Raw genomic sequence first — 18,406 nt, 5'->3', positions numbered from 1 at the left:
TGATTCTGTTTCAATATTAAGATACATTTCATCTAGATTGCGACTTGCAGTATTTAATTCTTCATTATTAAGACTCTGAATTTTGGAGGACATATCTGGAATTTCTAGAGCAATAGTTTTATTTCCAGTTTCTGAGTAACAATTATTTTCTAGTATATTAAATTGAGGGATAATTGATTTAGATGAAAGCATGTCATTTAAATTAAGGTTGTTAAAATTTGTGTAAATTATAGAGGAACTAGTATATATTTTACAATTCGACATTAAGGATAATATTCCAATATTTGCTAGAAATAAATCGGATGGATCAGAATGATTACATTTGATGGTTATTCTAGTTGGTTTAGGAAGTACAACAATCCATTGATTTTTGTTTACAAATTTATGCCATACTTCGTCAATTGAATTTGTGATTCTAATATTGCAATTATTTGGTATGACAGTCATATTATTTAATAGAAGTTGGGTTTCACATATTGGTCTTAATTGTATGGAATATAATGGATTGATAAGTTCACAAATTGAATTATTTTCATTGATATTTGTACAAGATTCTAAATTATTAATTATTGAATAATATTTCTTGGTTTCAGCTATAGCAAGATATTCTATAGATGGTAAAATAAATACATAATAATTATCTGGTCGTTTTGCTGGTAAAGATAAAAGTTTATACATTTCGTAATTAATATGATTGGTTAAGGGAATTGACATTACAAAGATAATTCTTGTATTAAGATAAAAACATTTCAACTTAATTAGTGGTAACAATTGATTTACATAATATATTGTTTCAGGAGGTACAGGGTAACATGTTGAGCTTGGTAGGTAAGGAATAGATTTGGTTAGCTCAATAGATAAATGGTTAGGACTTATAATAAATGGATGTAATATATTGCCTTTGACAAATAATATTGCGTCGATGAGTGTCATGTATTCATTTTGTAATTCTGTGATAATGAGTGTAAGTGAAGCTAAATGATATTCAATGTCTTGTTTGATTTCGACATCAAACATGTGTTTGTTAATTTCAGTGGCATAAGCTTGAAATTTGTGAAAATTTATATTAAACTGATTTTTATTATTTTCTATATTCGCTACTGAATTCATTTAGAGATGTAGATGCTATAGGCATAGACTGTAGTACGGTGATTAATCTGGAACAAGAGCTCTATTTAATCGATTTGCATGTACCTTTACTTTTTTATTTTTTATTAAAATAGTATAGTTTACTGGTGAATTTATTTGACAGATTTTATAAGGACCTTTGTAGTTAGGTGTTAGTTTTTTGGAATGGTGAATTAGGGATGATTCGTTTCGTAAATATACCTTATCATTTAGGTTGTACGTTATATTATTAACACTTTTCTTATCGTAAAATTCCTTTGATTTATTTTTTTGTTTAATTATGTTACTTCTTGCGAATTCAAACGATTTATTTAATTTTAATTGGAGATTATCTGCATAATGTTCGTAAGTATATTTAAATTCTGGATCTCTGATAATAGCAGTTGGTAATTCTGGTTTATTTCCAAAAATTAATTCATGAGGGGTATATTTAGTTGAGGAATGTGTTGTTGTGTTGTATGAAAACATTGCTAAGTTTATCCATTCGTCCCAATCAGTTTGCTTATCGGAGATAAAGTGCTTAAGGTAATCAGCTAAGGTAGCGTGACTCCTTTCTAACGCACCATTAGATTGTGGATGATATGCGCTTGTTTGAATTTGGTTGATCTTGAAAAGTTTTGCAACTTCTTTTAAAATTGAGGACGTAAAATCTTTACCTTGATCCGTGATTATTTGTTTAGGTATTCCAAATTTACAAATAAAATTGTTGACTAATTGATGAGCTATTGTGACGGCTTCGTGATTCGGAATTGCAAATGCTTGAGAGAATTTACTGAGGTCATCTTGTAACGTAAGGATGTACTTGTTACCGTTTTCAGTTAAAGGTAATGGACCTACGATGTCCAATGCTATTTTATCGAATGGCTTTTCCGAGGTTGAAGTTATTTCCATGGGTTGAATGTTACGTTTACGAGATATTTTGTTTTTCTGACATGATTCACATTTTTTAATATAATCGCGAATATCTTTTTTCATTTGACTCCACGAGTATCGGTCTTTGACTCGGCGATACGTTCTGTGGAAACCTGAATGTCCAGAATGGGGAGAATCATGTTTTTCCTTAATGATATCCGGTATATCTTCAATATTTGGATTACAAATTTTATTTTTACAAATTGTTACTTTAATATTAGTTCCAGAGAATAAGTAAAAAATGATAGATTTTATTTTATTTGAGTTTAAATTATTTATATCATTTCCAAATGTCGGGATCGATATAGAGTTAATATTTTGAGAGATTAGTATATTTTTTAATTTTCTGAAGCAGTTGAATACATCTTGATATGAGGGTTTATCCCAAAAATGTTATTTTGCAATCAAATGGAATATTTTGAAATTATTATATTTAGAATATAACATATCATTTAAGTCGCTTTTAGATTTAGCGATTTCATTAAAATTAGTTATCAGGTTTTTTATTTCAAAAGCGATTCCTTGAGACATCTCTTTATCGTTTGAAATTATATGACACCAATTATCCTTCTGAGTTAGCAAATTATTATTGATTTCAACGATATTCTGACAGTCTGTATTTTTATTTAAATAGTGTGATTTAATAAAGTCTTCATATGAGTTTGGTTCTGGATCTATCTTGATATGGAGTATTTGTTTACTATCTATTCGAGACAGAGCGTCAGCGTTTGAGTTAAGCTTACCCGGTTTAAAGATAATGTCGTAATCGTATTCCTCAAGTTTCAACCGCCATCGAACTAATCGAGAACCTGGATCTTTTGCATTAAATAGCCAAACTAATGGTTTGTGATCTGTAATTATGTTAAATTTTACACCATAAAGGTATGGTCTGAAATGTTTTACTGCAAAAATGATAGCAAGAAGTTCACGTTCGGTTGTTGAATAATTTGATTCAGCTTTATTTAGAGTGCGAGAGGCATATGAAATAGGTAAATCTTTTGATATTGGACCTTGAGATAGAACGGCACCAATAGCAAAATTACTACTATCTGTCGTAACATTGAAAGGCAGGGAGAAATCCGGATATTGAAGAATTGGTTCAGAGATTAGGAAATTTTTCATTTTGTCAAATGATTCTTGTTGAGTGTTTCCCCACTTAAAAGGTTCATCCTTTCTTAATAATTTGGTAAGTGGTTGTGCTTCAACACTAAAATTTTTATTTATTGTTTTTGTGTTTAATTCGTAGAACTCCATTTAATTTTTTTATAAATTTAATTTAGATTAAATTTGATAATATTATTATTAAGTTCTGCAAGTAACTTGCAGAACTTAATAATAATATTATCAAATTTAATCTAAATTAAATTTATAAAAAAAACTAAAATTTTTAATGAATCTTCTATAGTACCCTATGAGTCCTAAGAAAGATTGCAATTCTTTCACGTTTCTTGGAACAGGATAATTTTTTATAACTGAAATTTTATCTGGGTTTGGTTTAACACCTTCATTTGAAATTATATGACCTAGATAAATAACTTCACGTCTCATAAATTCGCATTTATTTGGTTGTAGTTTGAGATTATGCGTTTGTAGACGACTAAATACTTCGCGTAGCTTAATGGAATGATTTTCAATATTATCCGCATAAATGACGATGTCATCAAGGTATACAAAACATCTGATGCCTTGTAAACCTGTTAGGACTTTATTCATAAGCCTTTGAAAGGTATTTGGCGAATTTTTTAGACCCATTGGCATTCTATTGAACTGATAGTGTCCAAGTGGAGTGGAAAATGCAGTTTTATCACTGTCTTCTTTTTTCATATTAATTTGATAAAAACCTTGAGCTAAATCCAATGTAGTGAAATATTTCGAATGCCCCATCTGATCTAGTATTTCGGAAATATTTGGAAGTGGAAAACTGTCGCCGATAGTAATATTATTTAATTTTCTGTAGTCGATTACGATACGCCATTTAGTTTTCCCGCTGGCATCCTGTTTTTTAGGAACTACCCACAGAGGTGATGACCACGGTGAATTCGACTCTTTAATAATTTTTTGTTCTAACATTTTCGCGATCTGGAAGTTGACTTCTTTTTTGTGAATTTCTGGATATCGATATGATTTTGTAAAAATTAGGATTTCAGAGGTTGTATGTATTTCGTGTTCTACAGCGTTTGTTGTCGTAAGTGTATCATTATCTAAATGAAATAAATTATTGTATTCTTTAATTATAGATAAGACGGAGTGTTTTTCTTCAGAATTTAAATGATCCAGTCGAACTGAATTTAATATATTTTGTTCACGTTCAGCCCCATTATTTGATGATGATTTGAATTTGAATATGTTTTTATTATTTGTAAATGTATTTTGATTTAACAAACTTGATTTAGATTTTTCGAATGGTTCGAGGAAGAGACTGAGTGCTTGGATTTTTACAGACCTTTCGGTTGTATTCAATATGGTAGCTAGAGCCTTGCAATTTGTATTGACTTTAGCTATTGATTTAGATAAATAAACACCTTCAAGTATTTCGACTTCAGGAACGAGACCTTCTTCGATCTCTGGATTTTGAACATGGAATTCAATAAGAGTTTCGGTGCGCGGTTTAATTATAAATGAGTTAGATATTGATTTAGATTGACCCGCGTCCATTTTGTGATAAATAGGAATATGTTAACCATGGAATTGTAAAGAATTGGATTCGTAGTTGATATGTGCGCGAACACGACGTAGGAAATCATTGCCAAGCAATCCATCTAATGGGACGTTGGTTGATTCAGGAATTATGTGAATTTTGTGGTAATATTTTTTTGCATTGAATTTTAATTCGAGTTTGACGATGCCGAGAGTTAGTGTAGGATCATTAGAATTATTTACACCTCTGAGATTTAGTTTGATTGATTCATCTACAGGAACGTCTCCCTGTATAGATGAGAGTTTGATCAAAGAGATGTCGGCACCGGTGTCCAATAGAAGGTTCAGACAATTATTTGGATTAATGGAATTTGGACACGTGATTTTGATATGTGGAGTTGACTCATTTATATTAAGGATTCTGCCTTGATGTGGTTGATATTCCGCGACGTGGCAGTCCGGTCGGAATTCCCGGAGTTTAAATGATTGGAAGAGGAGGTTGCATGATTTTGGCCTTTGTTTTGATTATTATATTGTCTTTTTCGACATTCCGATATGATATGACCTTTTTTTTTGCAATAATTACACGTTTTTGAATATTCGCTTCTTTTTAAAGATTCGTCATTGTTCGTGTTAAGATGGTTTATAGATTTGTGTTTATTCTGGGGATTTTTGAAACAATTATACGAATTATGACCGATTTTTTGGCAGTAAGTGCATGTTATTTTATTGACCTTATTTATGTTTGTATTGTTAATTACAGGATTTTTAGGATTTTTGTACTGAATTATTTTTTCTTCGTTGAGTGCAAGGTACGAAGCTTCTTCAAAAGATTTAGGCTTTTGACCGCGTATCACAATACTGTAATTAGGATTTACGCCAACAAGAAATTGGTGGAGGGCCATCTGTTTTACCATAGCGTTTTTTCCAATTAATTCAGTAGGATTTGATGTTTCTGCTTTAATTACTCTGATTAGATTACTGTAGCATTTATCAATTCTTTGAGTGAAACATGTAATTGACTCGTTACGATTTTGAGTACAAAATTGTAATTCGAGAGCTATTTGTGAAAAACTTTTATTTTCAGTGAAATTTTCGATTAAAAATGATTTATATGCTTCCCATGTTTCGAGTGATCTACAAGATGTAATTAAGTCTGCCTTACCAATAACTTGGGTTTGAATGTAAGTGAAAATTATGTCTTTTTGGTCATCGTTCGCAAGCTTGTATGCATAGTCACAATTTTTTATAAAAGTGGGTAATTGGTCTGTATCACCGTCAAAAGTACGTATGAGTTTAGTTAAAAAACTTAGAGAAATATTTTCTGGTTTAATAGTGTCTGTTTTAGGCGGCATTTTGTGTAATTAGTGTTAGTGTGAATAATTGTAAAAGACGAAAAAGGAGAGTGAGCAGAATTGAATGGCAAGAGAGATGAAATTAACTTATATTACAGGAAAAATAGGATTTCGAATAGAATGGGTAAGGAATATTTAAGGAACTTACATAAAAAATGACATTATAAAGTAATCAGCTTCCAGCATCCAGCACTTCGGCAGCTCAAGCAGAAGACGGAGATTTTCCGGCAGCTTCAGAAGAAGACGGAGATTTTCCGGCAGCTTTAGCAGAAGACGGAGATTTTCCAACAGCTTCAGCAGAAGACGGAGATTTTCCAGCAGCTTCAGCAGAAGACGGAGATTTTATGTGTTCTTCTTTAATTTGACGTTCCTGTCGGTTTAATGTGCCGTAGAAGTCCCTTGTCTCAATTCGCTTCCTTGTGAATTAACAATTTCACCAATTGTACCGTTCAACCCTGTTAGAGTTCCTCAATCTTTCAGGAAATATTTTTTCGAGGATCCCGCTTCTGACACCACTTTAATGTTAGGGTCCGGTAGGTGATTGTCAATGTTAATTCAGTACTCGGTATAATTTCTGTATATAGTTTATTTATCGGTATTACGTTACAGGAATGCACGGACAGCGATACTGTCTGGTCCGGCTACAATGTTCACTCTGGTCTTTCTTCTCTATATTTCTCTTATATAATAAATAATTATCTAATATTAGAACTAACAATATTGTTCTTATAACTATGTACTTATTGATTAATAGGGTTCAATTAGGTTTATTGCAATCTCTATGTATTTATTGATTACTAGGTTCCAACTAACTAGTTGTTACAAATATTTACTTATTATTAATAGGGTCCAACTGATTGTTGTTATAACTACGCATGCACAAGAATATTGATAACAATGATAACAAATGATAGCATGGGTTGCATTGGTACATAACAATTGTTTCAGCATATATCTCAATCTATTTGTAGAATCGCAATTTTTTATATTAATGGGTAACATGTTAAGCATTTTTGGCACGTTAAATTCTAGGGTTCGCCGTCCGTATTTATTATTATATTTTGGAACAAGCATTCCTTCATTCTTTGTAAACCTTGTATTATATTCATGTTCCAATTTCTTTTTATAATCAGACTCAGATATATGTTGAATCAATACTTTGTGCCATAATAAGGCCTGCACCGGTAATATTGTTAAATTCCGATACAACAATGATATGTTTCGTCTCTGTGAAAAAATATGTTTTTTTTTTTTTTTTTTTTTTTTTTTTTTTTTTTCTTAGGTTTGTCAACAGTGATTCATATCAAAGCTCTCGAAATTCAATTACACAATTTAAACTTGGTTGATACTATCACTAATTACAGACAAACACAACATTGATGAACACAAAACTATAAGTAAAGAATAATGTACATGTATGCACCTACATGCATACATGTATACACAAATACATACACTTACATATACATTTCATAACATCAATAGTAATTACTTTATAGATAAACACGATAGGTAGCTTTAAGTCTTGTTTACGTTTGATTTGAAGGTGGCCAGTGATGACATTGACAAATCAATGGGATGACTTTTATATGTCTCGTTAAAATAACGGCACATTCTTGGTAAAGGTGAGTCATACCCCAGCTTAGTTTTATATTTTTTAATATGAGCTAATAACTTAACCATAGAGTTTTGTACTGATTGCAGGTGGTTTAAATTAGTTTTACAAGAGTGACCCCAAGTAGTTAAACCATACCGTAAAGTTGATTCTGCGAGTGATAGGTAAATAATTTTTTTAAATATTCACCGGAACGAAACATTTCAGTTTGTATATCCTACCCACTATCGCTCTCAGCCGCTTGCAAGTTTTGTTTATTTGTGTATCCCATTTGAAATGACAATCAACAGTCACCCCAAATAAACGTATTCATTTACCAGTTCAATACTTTCACACATACAGGGCTGTCAAATGTTTTGATGAATACATATAAAGTTATGTGAAATTATTTTAGTCATGATCTGAAATGAAGCATGTGGAGACCGTATGTGCATCAATTTAGTTTTCTTGGTATTAATGATTAGACCTGCGTCATGTGACCATTTTATCAGGGACGTAAAGTCATGTTGCATATATTTAATCGCAATGGATAATTGTTCATCGGATATGACAAGAGCAGTGTCGTCAGCATATACAAAGTGTCTTACATATTTAAACATTTTTTTCATTATTGATACAAATATAATATAAAAGGTTGGACCCAAAATCGACCCCTGCGGGACTACAGCATAGATTTTTTTCCTCCAGCTCATTTTTTCTAATATTTTTACACAGATATGTCTATTAAATAAATAATTTTTAAACAAATTAAGTAGGTTACCTCTAATTCCAATTGCTTTTAAGATTTTTAATAATTTCTGTGGGTCAATTGTATCAAACGCTTTGGAGTTATCTATAAATAGTACTAAAACATGTCTTTTATGGTTTAATTCATTATTAATATAATTTGAAAAATCCTGTAATAAATTCTCTGTGCTTTTTTTCTTTTGAAAGCCATATTGTTTTTGGTCTATAATGCTAAATTTTTCCAAGTATATGAATCAATGAATTGCCCAACTTCCTTCATTGCTCACTTATCCTTCAACATACTATATGGCATCCAAATTTTCACATAGACTCCAAATAATGCTAGTTTTACTTTCCCATAGGTGTACTGTTTTGTAATGTAAAAAGATTAGATACTTTGAGTATATATTATAGGCCTAGTACGAATCTGTACAAAAGTTGAACATAGGGCCTACCACAAGTCTTTTACTGTCCAAAATTAATTATATTTGCAGGCATTAGAAAGTGGTTGCCATACCAAACAGTCTTTATTGAGGCTTTGGAATCGACTTTATGATATTGGCCATATAGTAATGTAATCTAACCAAATGAAATCACGGTGCGAGAATTGTATGAAACTAAAGATGAAAATTAGCTATCAGCTGCTCGGCAATATTCGGAAATGCTCGGCCGTGACGTCACAAAAAAAATCTGAGCGGAGAACCAATTTCAAATAAAGCGCCGAAACACTTCACTTCGGGTATGCTCGGATATGTTGGCCACGCCCCCTGTCGACTAGTCGCTGTGCATATAGCGACTCCCCATTTCGAAAGTTTGAAGTCAGTTGAAGTTTTTAGCGTAAATATTTTGAATTTTCGAAAATCGTCTAACCCATCAAAAATAATGTTGAGTGCTAGAATTCTTCAAGGTGATAAATTAATGCCGTGTTGTATTAAAGGTTGCTCAGACGGATTCGATAATCCAGTTCGAGCAAGAAGCAGCAAGAAAAACGTTTGTTTGTGGGTGTCATTTCGCGATTGAAAGCATACGGTACTTTTGGGATTAAAAAATAATGCGTTGTCAACGCTTAATCTTCCAATCATCATAAAATACCCGGTCTATCTCCACCAATTGAAAGAAGGACTCGATCCCGTTGTTAAATACAGGTACTAACCTCTCGTTCTTTGATACAATGTTCCTGATTACTGAATGTTCTTCATTGGCTAATAATTTGATTAATTTTCCTTTTCAGACCTATCCGTATTCCGACGCGATCTTATACCACGTATTAGGATGCTAAAACTGCTAAACAAAGCCACGATTACATCAAACAAGGTCATTTAAACCTCTCCAGAATTACATCATGTAAGTACCTTATTCAGATTTAACCAGTATTTTCAATGATGTTTGCTGACGACAAAGCTGTGGAAATTATATGAAACCCTTGCAGGAGAACTTGAATAACTTCTAGTGTTGTGGCAATAGCATAGCAATAGCAAGAGCATTTGAAACGATAGAAAGGAAAAAACTTTTGGAAAAATTAGAAGATATAGGTCTTTCTGAAGTAGCTCTAAATCTTTTCAAAGAATATCTCCATGAAAGAAAACAGGTAACAAAAGTGGAAAGCTCAGAATCAGAACCGATAGAAAACAACCTCGGTGTTCCACAAGGGTCGGTATTAGGTCCAATTCTATTCATTATTTACATTAATGATATAATTAAAACCATAAAACATTGCAAAATTAGATTATTTGCAGACGATACATTAATCTATATTTCATGTGAAGAGTACATAGATGCAATTAATAAATTAAATGAAGACCTACAAAATATAGCGAAATGGCTGAAATTAAACAAATTAAAACTGAATGTCAACAAAACAAAATATATGGAAATAGGCAACAAAACGCATAACACAGAGTTAAAATTGACAATTAATGGCGAAAAAATTGAAAAAGTAAATGAAATTAAGTACCTGGGTGTGATACTAGATTCAAAACTAACTTTCGCAGCAAATTTTGAATATGTGCTAAAGAAGGTATCTAAAAAAGTCAATTTTCTTAGAAGATTAAGAAATAAACTAAATGGAAACACTACAGAGCTGATTTATAAAACTATAGTTGCTCCACATTTAGATTATTGCTCTACTATGTTGTATTTGGCCAATGAAGGAAACTTGAACAAGCTAGATGTTATACAGAATAGAGCTATGAGATGTATACTAGGAAAAGGAAAATACGCAAGCATAGATCAAATGAGAGAACAGCTAAATTGGATTTCTATAAAAAAGAGACTATTATTTAATGTGTTAATTTTTGTACATAAAATCATGAACAACCAAATGCCAAAATATTTTAAGGATGAAATTGTTTTTAATAGAGATGTTCATAATTACGAAACCAGAAATGTAAATATTCATATATGTATATGTATATATATGTATATATATATATATATATATATATATATATATATATTTTGCTCTGTTTTTTATTATCCTTGTGATATAACGAGTGTTCTTTGATTCTTGTAAAATAACGACTAGCCATTTCAAATATAAATTTTGAAATTCCCTTGAAATGCTCTATACAAATACATTGGATATTCATATGTCATAATTTTATTCTGGTTTATAAATGGGTTTTTTTCTATAACTTACTTATGGTACTTACTAAAAATTAAATAGTCATAAATACAATGTGAACTAATATGTCATATATTGATTTAAAAATGTGGAAACTCTATTATGCAATTGTTAATAATAATTGTGTAATTTCTAAAATGCAATTGTTATGTTCTACAAAAAGACCTGAAAAGAATTTCAAAATTGTGATCGTCTTCTGAATGCAATTATCGATGTAATTAAATGTAGTAATTCTTTGAAAAAAAAAGGACTTAACTCCTTATCTAAAATATTAAAATCCACAGTTCCGAACCCCTGCAACTACAGGAAGGTAGCGAGAGGTACCTAATGTACATAGGTACTCGACTCGTACCACAGCGCTTCGGCAGTTTGGCACTGTATGAGTGGTTTGGTATATTTATGGGCACTGTGATTAAACGTACTCGTGTTATTGAGGTTATTATTGCAATTTTGGAAACATATGATCACCTTACTTATTTTTTCTTTGTTGTATATATTTTTAAATTATGTATGTATTCTTTCTCATCTTAAATATTTGATAGAACATATCTCACTGTACCTTTTTACTATTTCCTTGTTAAAAATATTATGAACTGAATATACAATTTGGCTGTCCTGAAACGGGTATCATTCCCAGTTGGACAGACAAAGGATCATTTTGAAATGTATTGTAATATATATGTACATCTATGAATAATAAATAAAAAAAAAATAAAAAAAAAAATAGGATTAGATTGCCACATATGAAAAAAAACAAAATCACAGAACTGCCTAATGTACAAAGGACTAAAAATGTATGATGAAATGCCTGAAAGTCTGAAGAATGAAGGAAGAATGAATGTATTTAAAAAGAAATGTTATATTTATTGTAAAAATATGTAAAATTACAAAATGAAATATGATCTTGTTTATATTAGTTTATATTCAAATGTATAAACTAACTCAATAAATAATAAAAAATAAAAAATAAAAAAATAATAATAATAATTAACACTTAAATTTGTTATTCTTTAACTAATATTTATAAGATGTAAGTCACCCACAGTACGCTTCAACAGTGTGGAATCCTCATTTGAAGGAATATTCTGAAGGTATACACCTAATTTATACTACAGTGAAACTCGCTCAAGAAGTTTTATTTTCGGTCCCTAAAAATTCTGCAGAAACTGCATAAAACACGATTTTTTCCCATATAAGAAAGTTCGACAGTGAAAATCCATCACCATAAATGTCCCCTTTTTCTCAAAATATTTTTAATTAATTTTATCAATGAAATTTATTAAATATGTGTACAATACTAGAATAGTGTAATCATTGGCCTCAAATTTTGTCTTTGTCTAGGTAAGACGAAGGGCATTTTGAGCTGCATTTGTCCGACGGCAGCCCTTTTTCCCAGGAAGACGCACTTGGAGATTTTGGGGACCAGACGGCAGCTGCGATATGTATAACATTTGTATATATATATATAACAAACTTTTATGTAGGTCTTTTTAAGGTATACAATTCCGTAGTACATTATTTTGATATTCTCATAAGGTCTCGCCAGCGTTAGCAATGCAAGCGGCCAAAAATAATCTTTAAATCGAATTTTCTCTGCTTTTTATCAATATGTGTCAATGCATGTGTTATTTATCTAAACCTTCCGGAATAAATTCTCTTAATGATGGTGAAAACCTTATCGAAATCAGTTGCATAGTTAAGAAGAAGTAAGCGCACAAACAGACAGACGCGAATGTCACTTTATTTTATACTATTTAGGGATAATGGATTCCACCACGAATTGTCAGTATCCAAAATAGAAATATTGATTATATGTTCTTAACTTCTATTTTATAATATCTTTTGTTGTTATTATGGTTTATGTATTATTTAAATTATACCACGTAAAAGTCAAAAGGCGTTACTAATGTTGTTCGTTTAGTCAGGGCCGGCCCTGAGCCAAATGGTGCATGGCGCAAGTAAAATTTTAGCGCTCCTTGTCAAAACCAGTAGATGCCGAGGCCCTAGGTAGTAGATAGGCGATCACTTTAATCAATTATATTTTGATGCTTTGCATGTATGCGTAGCGTGGTTTTTATGAAAGATAATCTAAAGCGTCAGCTACACTACTCGCTTCGACGCTTCGACGAAGTCCTCGACGAAGTTAGCCGAAGTTCGAAGTGCGTGCCCACACACTCGTGCAACTTCGCGAGTAACTCAGTCCAGTCCTTTGACTCGGGCGCATTTACCGACAACAATCGGAAGTCGGGCGAAGCGAAGCGAAGTTGCCCGAAGCGAAGTGAAGTTCGTGCCCACACTATCGTATTCGGTCAACTTCGCGAGTAGTGTAGCTGGGCTTTTACGTTAGTTTAGGTATTATCACCCTTTGAAATTCAGCGCCTGAAGCGGACTGCTCCAATTGCCCCCGCACAGGGTCGGACCTGCCTCTAATTCTTTCAACACATTATATTTTGTGTATATATTCTTGTATTTTTGTGCAAGATCAAATTAAATCCTATTAAGTTGTTGCAGTAAGACAGAAATCCTGGGTTCGATTCCTAGTTGAGACTGTTACTTTTAATTTTTCTGTGTCTTGTTCTGTTTCATGTTTTGTTTAGATATATTAGTAATATCTTCTACTTCAATGATAAATCAATGCTCAATACATCGGTTGTACTGACCCTGTTTTGTATTACTGTCCATTGTCTTTTTGAAAATAAAAAATATTTTGATGTGTGCATAGCTGTGGGTTTTTTTGTATTTTCCTTTTCCTGCATTCCACTATTTTTATTTTTAAAATATAATTTTTTTGGGCTAGTGAATGAACGATGTTAGCTGAGTGCAGGTATATTGTCTATGTTTGCTCTTTTTTTAAATGGCCTTGAGATTTCTTTATGGTCCACCATATATTTACCTGTCTGGGTAAAATTTCGATCGCGCTGGCCTCGCTTATTATGAATATTTTTTAGATAAAACCTTTAGATTCACCTTAATTACTGTACGACACAACTTTTAACCTTCGGGGCGGTGGAAAATATTGCAATAAAAATTTCAATTACGTAAAATTAAAATTAGCTTTCGTTTTGTGAAACGAGACCGTCCATTTTCAAACTTTATTTGTTTATTGTCAAATGTCATTTTGTTTTGTTGGTGTTTCTGTTACTATAGGACGAAACGAACGGCTAGAAGTAGCTAGAGACAATCGCGCGGGCGTTTTTTTTAATGTTAAAAAATTCCGTCAAATTAGTATTTACCTAATATGCATGCATTGTGATTGAAATTTATAGGCTGGATTTTATTTTTTTACGTTCAAATTTTATTTAAGTAAACTATTTCTGCGATGTTGAGCGGCTACGCTAAATTTGTAATACAAAAGAAAGTGCCCCCTTTATAGCGCCTGCTCGCGTCAAGGCAAGAAAAACATCCCAGTTTTCAAGTAGTTTAGCGGCTACGCTAGGTTTGTGTAACATGGTTTGTGATACAAAAGAAAGTGCCCCCTTTATAGCGCCTGCTCGCGTCAAGGCAAGAAAAACATCCCAGTTTTCAAGTAGTTTAGCGGCTACGCTAGGTTTGTGTAACATGGTTTATGATTCAAAAGAAAGTGTCCCCTTAATACCGCCTGCTCGCGTCAGGGCAAGAAAAACATCCCAGTTTTCAAGTAGTTTAGCGGCTACGCTAGGTTTGTGTAACATGGTTTGTGATACAAAAGAAAGTGCCCCCTTTATAGCGCCTGCTCGCGTCAAGGCAAGAAAAACATCCCAGTTTTCAAGTAGTTTAGCGGCTACGCTAGGTTTGTGTAACATGGTTTGTGATTCAAAAGAAAGTGTCCCCTTAATACCGCCTGCTCGCGTCAGGGCAAGAAAAACATCCCAGTTTTCAATTAGTTTAGCGGCTACGCTAGGTTTGTGTAACATGGTATATACACGGTGTCCGGAAACTCGTAGTACAAGCGGGAAACTGGAGAAACTACACCACATGGAGAACCCAAATAAACATAAAGTTTTTTGATTTGAGCATTTTCACAAAAAAAAAAAAAAAAAAAACAAAAAAAAATATTTTTCGGCTATTTTAGGGTTAAAGTTTTTTCTGGTGTTTAGGGTTGAACAACAGATGTTTTAACCCTGCAGAGCAGAAATATTTTATGATTACACCGGATTAAATGAAGGGTGATTTCAAAATAATGCTTCAAATCCGAGTTTCTTCAGTTGTTTTACTTTCAAATAGTTTTAATTAGTTGGGTACTTCGATCTTCAGTAATAATTTATAAGAATTTGATTAAAAAAAATAAAAAAAAAATCAACTTCTAACTCGATTTACTCGATAACGAAAGCTCAAATCAAAAAAAAATATTCTACAAAATCGACTCCAAATGTGATGTAGATTCACCAGTTTCCCGCTTGTACTACGAGTTTCCGGACACCCTGTATATATATATATCTCAAAAACCATGTTACACAAACCTAGCGTAGCCGCTAAACTATTTGAAAACTGGGATGTTTTTCTTGCCTCGACGCGAGCAGGCGGTACAAAAGGGACACTTTCTTTTGAATCACAAACCATGTTACACAAACCTAGCGTAGCCGCTAAACTAATTGAAAACTGGGATTTTTTTCTTGCCTTGACGCGAGCAGGCGGTATAAAAGGGACACTTTCTTTTGAATCACAAACCATGTTACACAAACCTAGCGTAGCCGCTAAACTAATTGAAAACTGGGATGTTTTTCTTGCCTTGACGCGAGCAGGCGGTATAAAGGGGGAATTTTCTTTTTTTATCATAAACCATGTTACAAAAACTTAGCGTAGCCGCTCAACATCGCAGAAATAGTTAACTTAAATAAAATTTGAACGTAAAAAAATAAAATCTAGCTAATAAAATTCAATCACAACGCACACATATTAGGTAAATACTAATTTGACGGAATTTTTTAACATTAAAAAAAACGCCCGTGCAATTATGTTTCTAGCCACTTCTAGCCGTTCGTTTCGTCCTATAGTAACAGAAATACCAACAAAACAAAATGACATTTGACAATAAAGTTTGAAAATGGACGGCCTCGTTTCACAAAACGAAAGCTAATTTTAATTTTACGTAATTGAAATTTTTATTGCAATATTTTCCACCGCCCCGAAGGTTAAAAGTTGTGTCGTACAGTAATTAAGGTGAATCTAAAGGTTTTATCTAAAAAATATTCATAATAAGCGAGGCCAGCGCGATCGAAATTTTACCCCTGTCTGGACCAAACGACCGTTTTATCTGTGGTCGTCTGTGGTTAAGGGGGTGACAAAATGGGGCCATACAAAAAGCCCGAAGATATCGATCTAGACTCTAGATCTAGAGAGTGGTTTATTTATGGTCTATAATGTATTGTCTATGATCGTACGATACGATTTGACATCTGACAGTTCTGAGCACTTTCGTCAGAATAGTGACAAACAAAATAATAATAAACGAACATCCGACAGAGCGACTCAAATCCACACGAACAACTTAGAAAATACATTTGACCACAGCGCAGTTCGAAGATGTTTCTCGTCGTGCTTTTCATAATTTCGATGTTTGGAGTCGGAATGGCCGAAGCGTCGCAGGGATTTGACTTCGGAGACTTCCTCGCGCTTTGTCTCGGCGTGTTCATCAGCGCTACTGGGATTCTAGCCTGCCTCGGATCCTATTCTAGAAGACTGTCCAGATCGGAATTCATATAATAACCATGTGCGTAAAATACCTTCTGCTAGATTTTATATGATATTTGTTATTAAATCTACGTCATTGTTTAATCGCAGACAAACTTAGGGTTTGGGGTACACCGTTCTAAAGTTACATTGTACGTGGGTTTATTTATTACGGTGGCTTAAATTAAACACAAGCCTAGTTAATATCACTTAGCAATATAAAAAATATTATTTGATGAAAATTAAATTAAACTAGTCGAATTCCGCTGCACGTTTAGTCTCCAAAATATTAATAAATATCACTTGGTTTCACCTTAACTAATTATGTGGTGGGAGATGGTAAAAGAAGCATTAAAGTTCAATTTTTTCTCAAAGTTAAGTTTGGAGGTTAAGAAATACGCATAATTTTTTAAAATAATCCAAACTAAACCCAAAAAACGTATTTTGTGCATGTTTACGTAAACCCCTGACTTGTCTAGTTATCTCCATTAGATATTTAAGTTGAAATCAAGTGTTGTTTTTTTTTAAAGAGCCTTTGCATGCAGCGGAATTCAACAAGTTTACCGAACCATGTTGTGAAAGATAAAAACCATGTTTTTCTTAATCTTCTTTTGAGCATTTAAATAAGAAAACAACAGTACCTAAATTACAACTACCGTTATTTAACCCTGGGATTTTATTATTTATGGTAAATACGGAGTTGTCCAAAAGATTACTTAAATGGGATTGATTTTTATTTTAATATCATTATGTACACAAGTCCAGATAATGATTATGGTCATTATTTGAATATTATTGTAGTACTATGATTATGATAATAGTAGTAATATTAACACATTCGCTACGGAGATGTTTGTTAAAAAACTGTCACTTGCGGCGGGCGAAATTAGATCGCAGTCACGCTACCGGATGTATGTCAGTAAACTTCAAACTGTGGAGCTAGTATCAATGAAACAAAAATTATTTAAAAAAAAATATTAACATCAACATAATTTAAATAAGTTTTTAAATGACTCAGGAGTAATAATAGGTTTACTTATTACAATAATATTATGTAATAGGAAAAAATACGTCTAGAACATGTTCTAAAACTAATTAAATTAAGATTAAGAATGTGAATTCTTAGCTGCCTTTTTGCTTATGTCGGAAATACATATAATGAGAAACAATAATGTCGAATTAAGATAATTAACCAAATATTTTTTTTGTTTCTTTCCAGATATTCTGCTACTCTGGTTGAGTTTTTCCATGAGAACAATATGTTGCCCTATAAATACCTGCTTGGTGGACCAAAATTAAGTTACGTTATGCAATTCCAAATTCTATTAATTTAGTATATTATAAATAATAAATATGTAATAATCACATAAATTGCTTGATGTTTAATTTCTTCATCTCTAAAAAACCTTTATTTCTACTGTCCAGTATGAAACACAATCAAATCGACTATTACACATGCCACATTCAAAAACTAAATACACCATAGACATATGAATATTAGTAGACCTGCCCTAAGTGATTAAAAGCGTATTATTCCCCACTCCCCATACCGGTTCCATTGGAGCCGGCTGGGCTCGCATATGGCTTCCCGTGAATCTTGAGAATGTGACGTCATCATTCTTGTTCGAATTAGCGTCGAGCTATGGTCGAGGCATTTTATGAAATAACAAGGCAAAATAGTGGCTTGTGATATGAAAACTTGTAAACATAGATGTGAAAAAGAGAATAAACCCAATTGTCATATTACATTCCATATGTAAG

General features: G+C 32.4%; 1 long non-coding RNA gene across 1 annotated transcript; it reads left to right on the top strand.

The window, feature by feature from the left end:
- Nucleotides 1-16,310: 16,310 nt before the first annotated feature.
- On the top strand, nucleotides 16,311-18,016 carry LOC149413566 (uncharacterized). Its single transcript, XR_016304220.1, has 2 exons — nucleotides 16,311-16,685; nucleotides 17,865-18,016. It is a non-coding gene; the product is annotated as an uncharacterized LOC149413566 (long non-coding RNA).
- Nucleotides 18,017-18,406: the final 390 nt, after the last annotated feature.

This window comes from Hesperophylax consimilis, chromosome 21, assembly GCF_061612785.1.
Source record: "Hesperophylax consimilis isolate HC1 chromosome 21, BYU_Hcon_1.0, whole genome shotgun sequence".
Taxonomy (NCBI): Eukaryota; Metazoa; Arthropoda; class Insecta; order Trichoptera; family Limnephilidae; genus Hesperophylax; species Hesperophylax consimilis.
This window is presented reverse-complemented; position numbering and strand designations above follow the sequence as displayed.